Source organism: Arachis ipaensis, chromosome B07, assembly GCF_000816755.2.
Source record: "Arachis ipaensis cultivar K30076 chromosome B07, Araip1.1, whole genome shotgun sequence".
In the NCBI taxonomy this organism is placed as follows: Eukaryota; Viridiplantae; Streptophyta; class Magnoliopsida; order Fabales; family Fabaceae; genus Arachis; species Arachis ipaensis.
Genome location: NC_029791.2, coordinates 66,059,031 through 66,067,960, shown reverse-complemented (window position 1 = coordinate 66,067,960; position 8,930 = coordinate 66,059,031).

The window sequence follows — 8,930 nt, the reverse complement described above, 5'->3', positions numbered from 1 at the left end:
ATATTTTTCTTTTCTTTTAAATTAATATTCGAATTTCTCCTCTTTCTCATCCCTTTCTATTTATTTATTTATTTACTAATACTTCTCTTCTTCTTATAATTAAGAACCCTCTCCCTTTCTCTGTGTTCGATTATCCCTTCTTCATTCTATTTCTTCTATTCTTCTACTCACATAAAAGAATCTCTATACTATGACATAGAGGATTCCTATTCCTTTCTGTTCTCTTCTTTTTCATATGAGTAGGAGCAAGGATAAGAACATTCTTGTTGAAGCTGATTCAGAACCTAAAAGGACTCTAAAGAGGAAGCTAAGAGAAGCTAAAGGACAACACTCTGGAGAGGACCTGACAGAATTTTTCGAAAAAGAAGAAAAGATGGTCGAACCCAATAACAATGGTGGAGATGCAAGGAAGATGCTTGGTGACTTTATTGCACCCTCTTCTGACTTCTGTGGAAGGAGTATCTCAATTCCTATAATTGGAGCAAACAACTTTGAGCTCATGCCTCAATTAGTTTCTCTAATGCAGCAGAATTGCAAGTTTTATGGACTTCTATTGGAAGATTCTCATCTGTTTTTAGCTGAATTCTTGCAAGTCTGTGATACTGTTAAGACCAATGGGGTTAATTATGAGGTCTACAGACTTATGCTTTTCCCCTTTGCTGTAAGAGACAGAGCTAGGACATGGTTGGACTTACAACCTAAAGATAGCCTAAACTCTTGGGAAAAGCTGGTCAATGCTTTCTTGGCCAAATTTTTTCCACCTTAAAAGTTGAGTAAGCTTAGAGTGGAAGTCTAAACCTTCAGACAGAAGGAAGGTGAATCCCTCTATGAAGCTTGGGAAAGATACAAGAAATTGATCAGAAGGTATCCTTCTTACATGTTTTCAGAATGGAGTATTATATGTATATTCTATGATGGTCTGTCTGAATTGTCCAAGATGTCATTAGACCACTCTGCTGAAGGATCTCTTCATCTGAAGAAGACACCTGCAGAAGCCCAGGAACTCATTGAAATGGTTACAAATAACCAGTTCATGTACACTTCTGAAAGGAATCCTGTGAATAATGGGATAACTTAGAAGAAAGGAGTTCTGGAGATTGATACTCTGAATGCCATATTGGCTCAGAATAAAATATTGACTCAGCAAGTCAATATGATTTCTCAGAGTCTGATTGGAATGCAAGCTGCTTCCTACAGTACTAAAGAAGCTTCCTCTGAAGAAGAAGCTTATGATCCCGAGAATCCTGGAATGGAAGAGGTGAATTACATAGGAGAATCCTATGGAAACACCTACAATCCTTCATGGAGGAATCATCCTAATCTCTCATGGAAGGATCAACAAAAGCCTAATCAAGGCTTTAATAATAATAATGGTGGGAGAGCACGGTTTGGCAATAACAAACCTTTTCTATTATCTTCTCAGCAACAGACAGAGAATTCTAAGCAGAGTCACTCTGACTTAGCAACTGTAGTCTCTGATCTATCTAAGACCACTCTTAGTTTCATGATTGAAGCAAGGTCCTCTATTAGAAATTTGGAGGCACAAGTGGGTCAGCTGAGTAAAAGAGTTACTGAACTCCCTCCTAGTACTCTCCCAAGCAATACAGAAGAAAATCCAAAGAGAGTGTGCAAGGCCATCCATACGTCCAACATGGCCGAACCTGTAGAGGAGGGAAAGGCAGTGATTTCCAGTGAGGAAGACCTCAATGGACGTCCACTGGACTCCAAGGAGTTCCCTAATAAGGAACCAAAGGAATCTGAGGCTCATATAGAGACCATAGAGATTCCACTGAACTTACTATTGCCATTCATGAGCTCTGATGAGTGTTCTTCCTCTGAAGAGGATGAAGATATTATTGAAGAGCAAGTTGCTTAATATCTAGGAGAAATCATGAAGCTGAATGCCAAGTTAATTGGTAATGAGACTTGGGAGGATGAACCCCCATTGCTCATCAATGAACTAAATGATCTGGTTCAACTGAAATTACCTCAGAAGAAACAGGATCCTGGAAAGTTCTTAATACCTTGTACCATAGGCACCATGACCTTTGAGAAGGCTCTATGTGACCTGGGGTCAGGGATAAACCTCATGCCCCCTCTCTATAATGGAGAAACTAGAGATCTTTGAGGTACAAGCTACTAAAATCTCACTAGAGATGGTAGACAATTTAAGGAAATAGGCTTATGGACTTGTACAGGATGTCTTAGTGAAGGTTGAAGGCTATTACATCCCTGCTGACTTCATAATCCTAGACACTGGGAAGGATGAAGATGATTCCATCATCCTTGGAAGACCCTTCCTAGCCATAGCAAGAACTGTGATTGATGTGGACAGGGGAGAGTTAGTCCTACAATTGAATAAGGACTACCTTGTGTTTAAGGCTCAAGGATCTTCTTCTGTAACCATGGAAAGGAAGCATGAAAAGCTTCGCTCAATACAGAGTCAAACAGAGCCCCTAAACTTAACTTCTAAGTTTGGTGTTGGGAGGTTATCATCAAGCTTTGAGTCTCTGTGAAGCTCTCTAAGAGCTCACTGTCAAGCTATTGACATTAAAGAAGCGCTTGTTGGGAGGCAACCCAATGTTATTTAATTATATTTATTTATTTTCCATTGTTATTTTATGTTTTCTTTAGGTTGATGATCACGTGAAGTCACAAAAACAAATGAAAAATCAAAAACAGAATGAAAAACAGCATCAAAAATAGCACACCCTGGAGGACAGGCTTACTGGCATTTAAACGCTAGTAAGGATAGCAGAATGGGCATTTAACGCCCAGCCTGGCAGCATTTTGGATGTTAAATGCCAGAATGGGCAGCACTCTGGGCGTTTAATGCCAGAAAGGGCTGTCTGGCATCTGGCTGGCGTTAAACGCCAGAAATGGGTATCTGGCTAGCGTTTAACACCAGAAATGGGCAGCAGAGTGGGGTTTAATGCCAGAAAAGGTAGCAGAGCTGGCGTTAAATGCCAGAATTGGCACATAATAGGCGTTTGAATGCCAGAATGGTGCAGGGAGCAGAATTCCTTGACACCTCAGGATCTGTAGACCCCACAGAATCCTCACCTACCCCACCTCTTCTTTTCTCCTCTTCACACCTTTCCATAACACTATTCCCCCAATACCCTTGACTAATCCCATCAATAACTCTTCCCCAAATACCCTTCACCTATCAAATCATACCCTCTTCTCCATAATCTCTTTACCACTCACATCCATCATTCATAAATTCCCACCTACCTCACCATTAAAATTTAAACCATTTTCCTCCCAAACCCACCCACCCATAACCGAATTCCCTCTCTCCCCTACCCTATAAATACCCCTTCCTCACTACTATTATTTTCACACATCACAAACTCTTCCTTCCCCCTTGGCCGAACCACTCACCTCCCTCTATCTCCTCCATTTTTTCTTCTTCTACTCCTTTCTTTCTTCTTTTGCTCGAGGACGAGGAAACCTTTTAAGTTTGGTGTGGAAAAGGCTAAGATTTTTTTTGTTTTTTCTTAACCATCAATGGCACCTAAGGCTGGAGAAACCTCTAGAAAGAGAAAAGGAAAGGTAGTTGCTTCCAACTCTGAGTCGTGGGAGATGGAGAGATTCATCTCAAAAGCACATCACTAGAAAGAGGATGGAGCAAACAAGAGAGCCCACTCATGGACCTCAACAAGAGCATGAGGAAATTCCTCATCAAGAAATCCCTAAGATACCTCAAGGGATGCACTTTCCTCCACAAAACTATTGGGAGCAAATCAACACCTCCTTAGGAGAATTGAGTTCCAACATGGGGAAACTAAGGATGGAGCACTAAGAGCACTCCATTATCCTCAATGAAATCAGAGAAGACCAAAGAGTCATGAGGGAGGAGCAACAAAGGAAAGGAAGAGACATAGAGGAGCTCAAGCACTCCATAAGATCTTCAAGAGGAAGAACTAGCCGCCATCACTAAGGTGGACCCATTCTTTAATTTCCTTATTTTTATTTTTCTGTTTTTCGAAAATTATGCTTTATGTTTGTCTTTTTTACATGATCATTAGTGTCTAGTGTCTATGTCTTAAAGCTATGAAGGTCCTATGAATCCATCACCTTTCTTAAATGAAAAATGTTTTAATTGCAAAAGAACAAGAAATGCATGATTTTGAATTCTATGTCGAAATTAGTTCAATTATTTTGATGTGGTGGCAATACTTTTTATTCTCTGAATGAATGCTTGAACAGTGTATATTTTTGAATTTGTTATTTATGAATGTTAAAATTGTTGGCTCTTGAAAGAATAAAGAAAAAGGAGAAATGTTATTTGATAATCTGAAAAATCATAAAATTGATTCTTGAAGCAAGAAAAAGTAGTGAATAGACAAAGCTTGCGAAAAAATATGACAAAAAAGGGGCAAAAAATAAAAGAAAAAGAAAGAAAGAAAAAGAAAAAGCAAGCAAAAAAAGCTAATAACCCTTTAAACCAAAAGGCAAGGGTAAAAAGGATCCAAGGCTTTGAGCATTAATGGATAGGAGGGCCCACAGGAATAAAATCCTGGCCTAAGTGGCTAAACCAAGCTGTCCCTAACCATTTGGTTGTGGTGTGAAGGTGTCAAGTAAAAAGCTTGAGACTGAGCGGCTAAACTCGTGGTCCAAAACAAAAAGAGTGTACTTAAGAGCTCTGGACACCTCTAACTGGGGACTCTAGCAAAGCTGAGTCACAATCCGAAAAGGTTCACCCAGTTATGCGTTTGTGGCATTTATGTATCCGGTGGTAATATTGGAAAATAAAATGCTTAGGGTCACGGCCAAGACTCATAAAGTAGCTGTGTTCAAGAATCAACATACTGAACTAGGAGAATCAATAACACTATCTAAATTCTGAGTTCCTATAGATACAATCATTCTGAACTTTAAAGGATAAAGTGAGATGCAAACACTGTTCAGAAGAAAAAAGGCTACAAGTCCCGCTAAACTAATTGAAAGTAATCTTCATTGATAAGTTTGGAATTTACTGTATTTTCTCTTCTTTTTATCCTATTTTGTTTTTAGTTGCTTGGGGACAAGCAACAATTTAAGTTTGGTGTTGTGATGAGCGGATAATTTATACCCTTTTTGGCATTGTTTTTACATAGTTTTTAGTATGTTTTAGCTACTTTTTATTATATTTTTATTAGTATTTATGCAAAATTGACATTTCTGGACTTTACCATGAGTTTGTGTGTTTTTCTATAATTTCAGATATTTTCTGGCTGAAATTGAGGGACTTGAGCAAAAATCTTATTCAGAGGCTGAAAAAGGACTGCAGATGCTGTTGGATTCTGACCCTCATGCACTCGAAGTGGATTTTCTAGAGTTACAGAAGCCCAATTGGCGCACTCTCAATTGCGTTGGAAAGTAGACATCCTGGGCTTTTCAGAAATATTAATAGTCTATACTTTTTCTGAGATTTGATGGCGCAAATTGGCGTTCAAAGTCAGCCTAAAACATCTTGGCGTAAAACGCCCAAACTGGCACCAGAATTGGAGTTAAACGCTCATACTGGCACCAAAGCTGGCATTTAACTCCAATAACAGCCTATGTATGAAAAAGCTTCAATGCTCAGCCCAAGCACTCACCAAGTGGGCCCCGAAAGTGGATTGGTACACTATCTGCACTTAGTTACTCATTTTTTGTAACCCTAGGCTACTAGTCTAGTATAAAAACTACTTTTAGAGATTTATTTTAGGTCTTTTGTGAATCTTATGCTATCATAGACCATTGTTCACGTTTTGGGGGGCTGGCCATACGGCCATGCCTAGACCTTTTTCACTTATGTATTTTCTTCGGTAGAGTTTCTACACCCCATAGATTAAGGTGTGGAGCTCTGTTGTTCTTCATAAATTAATGCAACTACTACTGTTTTTCTATTCAATTCACGCCTACTTCTTCTCCAAGATATACTCTCGTACTTAATTCAGTTAAGTCAGAATGAAGGGGTGACCCGTGACAATCACCCAATCTTCGTTACTCGCTTAGCCAGTATCGCGTGCCTGACAACCACAAAGCAGTCTGCATGATGTTCAACATAGTCATTGGACGACAGCTGGAGTATATTCTCTTGGGTCACTAATCAACGATTCACATCATCTCTCCTGACAGCAGAGCATCTGAATCTGAGATTAGAACCTTCGTGTTATAGGCTAGAACCATTAGAAGCATTCCTGAGATCCGGAAAGTCTAAACCTTGTCTGTGGTATTCCGAGTAGGATCTGGGAAGGGATGGCTGTGACGAGCTTCAAACTTGCGAATGTTGGGCGCAGTGACAGTGTGCAAAAGGACAATGGTCCTATTCTGACGCTAGCGAGAACCGACAGATGATTAGCCGTGCGGTGACAGCGCATATGAATTTGTTTTCATCCGAGAGGATCATACAGCTTGCCATGGAAGGAGGTAACGCATGGTTGGAAGAAGGCAATAGAAAAGTAGAGGTTCAGAAGCAACAAAGCATCTCCATATGCTTATCTGAAATTCCCACCATTGAATTACATAAGTAACTTTATTTTATTTTATGTTTTATTTATATTTTAATTAGCAAAACCTCATAACCAATTTAATCCGCCTGATTGAGATTTACAAGGATGACCATAGCATGCTTCAAGCCGACAATCTCCGTGGGATCGACCCTTACTCACGTAAGGTTTATTACTTGGACGACTCAGTGCACTTGCTGGTAAGCTGCACGGAGTTATGAAGAAATGTTGAGATCACGATTCCGCGTACCAATCCTCCCATCCACAATGTGAATCATTGTTGAATTCATCATGGTATGGATCATCTTGTGGCATTGGGGGACAATCTTGCATGAACTTATTGAAAGCATACTCCAGAGATGATGTTTCTTGATGAGTGTGGTATGAACTATTGAATGCTGTTTGGTTTTGATCCTCCCACCCACAATTTGAGTGATTATTGAATTCATCACAATGTGGATTCTTTTATGGTATGGAGGGATAATCTTCCATGTATGTACTGACGGCATAATCAAGTGATAATGTCTTTGAATAATTAGAATGTGAATTATTGCAATTTCCTTCCCAACCATCATTTGTGTGTATGTCATAACAGTATGAGTCACTTTGTGGCTCTGGAAAACAGTTCATTTCACTTGATTGTTCATACTCCCTCATTCTTTGTTGATATTCCCAGTCACCATGAGGATACTGATATGAATCATGTGGTGGTGGGTAATATCCCATGAAATTGTCTTGCTCATCTTGTGGCTCTGAAACATATCTCCATTGATTGGAGTGCTCAGAATTTATATTTTCTTGGTGATATTCCCAACCACCATTAGAATAGTCAATTGGTGATGGTGGGTAATATCCCATAAAATTTGTTTGATCACAAGATGAGTTGAACTCCATTTAAATTTTGTAAAACATAACACCAATGAAAATTGAAATTCATGTCTCAGAGAAGAATTTCTTAGTGAGGCAATAACTCAAACACCTTGCTATCAACTTAAAACAGAGAACAAAAACAACGAAAAATGCTAAATCTAGACTTCTCACCCACTTAATCATTGTTGATCTAAATCAATCCCCGAAAATGGCGCCAAAAACTTCATGGGTGAAAATTAGATTTCCACATAAACTCACCGGCAAGTGTACCGGGTCGCATCAAGTAGTAATAACTCACAAGAGTGAGGTCAATCCCACAGGGATTGATGGATCAAGCAACTTTAGTGAGGTGATTAATTTAGTCAAGCTAACAGTGGTGAATTTAGTGAAATGGAACTAGAAGAAGATAAATTGCAGTGAATTAAAAGTGCAGAAGAAGTAAATTGGCTGAATCTTAAAGTGCAAGAAAATAAAAGAGCTGAAACTTAAATTGCAAGAAAGATAAATGACTGAATCTTAAAGTGCAAGGAATTTAAATTGCTGAATATAAATTGCAAAAGAACTTAAATTTCATGAAGAATAAAAGGATTTGGGTGTTGGGAATTAAAACCGAACTGAAAAAATGTGAAGTGCAGTAAACTAAAGAGCTCTCAGATGAGGAAATTCAGAAACAGATCAATTCAGTACCAAAACAGAAATGTAAAAGTGTAGAAGAATCAAAACAGTAAGAAGACTTAGATCAATTCTAAAATCCTAAAGAGAAATTAACAATTTCAATGAAATAGCAAAAACAGAAAGAAAGCCAAGAGCTCAATTGCTCTCTCAATCAAAACAGAAAAGAAATTGCAGAGGAAAGAAGATGAAACAGAAAAGAAAAGAAAACCCAGATCTGATTTCCAATTCTCAAATTCAAAAAGGAAAACTTAAAAGAGAGCTCTCTATTCTACTCCTACTCCTACTGCTCTTTATTAGAGCCTGCCTCCCTTTATTAAATGAAATTGATGCCTTTATATAGGCTTTACAAAATGAAAATGAAATTGAAATTGAAAACAAATTCAAATGAAATTCCTAATCTAGCTTTTTCTTATGCCTTTGAGTCATGTTAAATGGCTTTGCTTGCTTTGGATTTGAATGAGAGTGGATCCGGATGCATTTGGTGGCTTGGGTCTCCTCCCAGTGGAGCGTTAAGTTCACTTTGTGAACTCCATGTTCACTTTGCTTGCATGCTTCCTCACGTGCTTAATTTTTCTCCTCTAGCGTTCACTTAGTGAACGTCAAGTTCACTTCTTGAGCGCTCTGCTTGGTGCCAATTTCACTAGCCAGCATTCTTTTTGTGAACGCTGAGTTGACTTTTTGAGCGCTGCACCTTGGGTGAGCACTCTTCCTTGTTGAAAGTCACGAAAACGTTGAGAAAGTGAACGCTACGTTTGCTTCTTTGAACTCTATCCAAGTGTGTTTTTTTTGCCTTAAAGATGCCTATCACTTATGCTTCAATTTCATGCCAAATATAGATTGTTATATATTGTTGGAAAGCTCTAAATGTCAGCTTTTCAACGCAACTAGAAGTGCATCAATTGG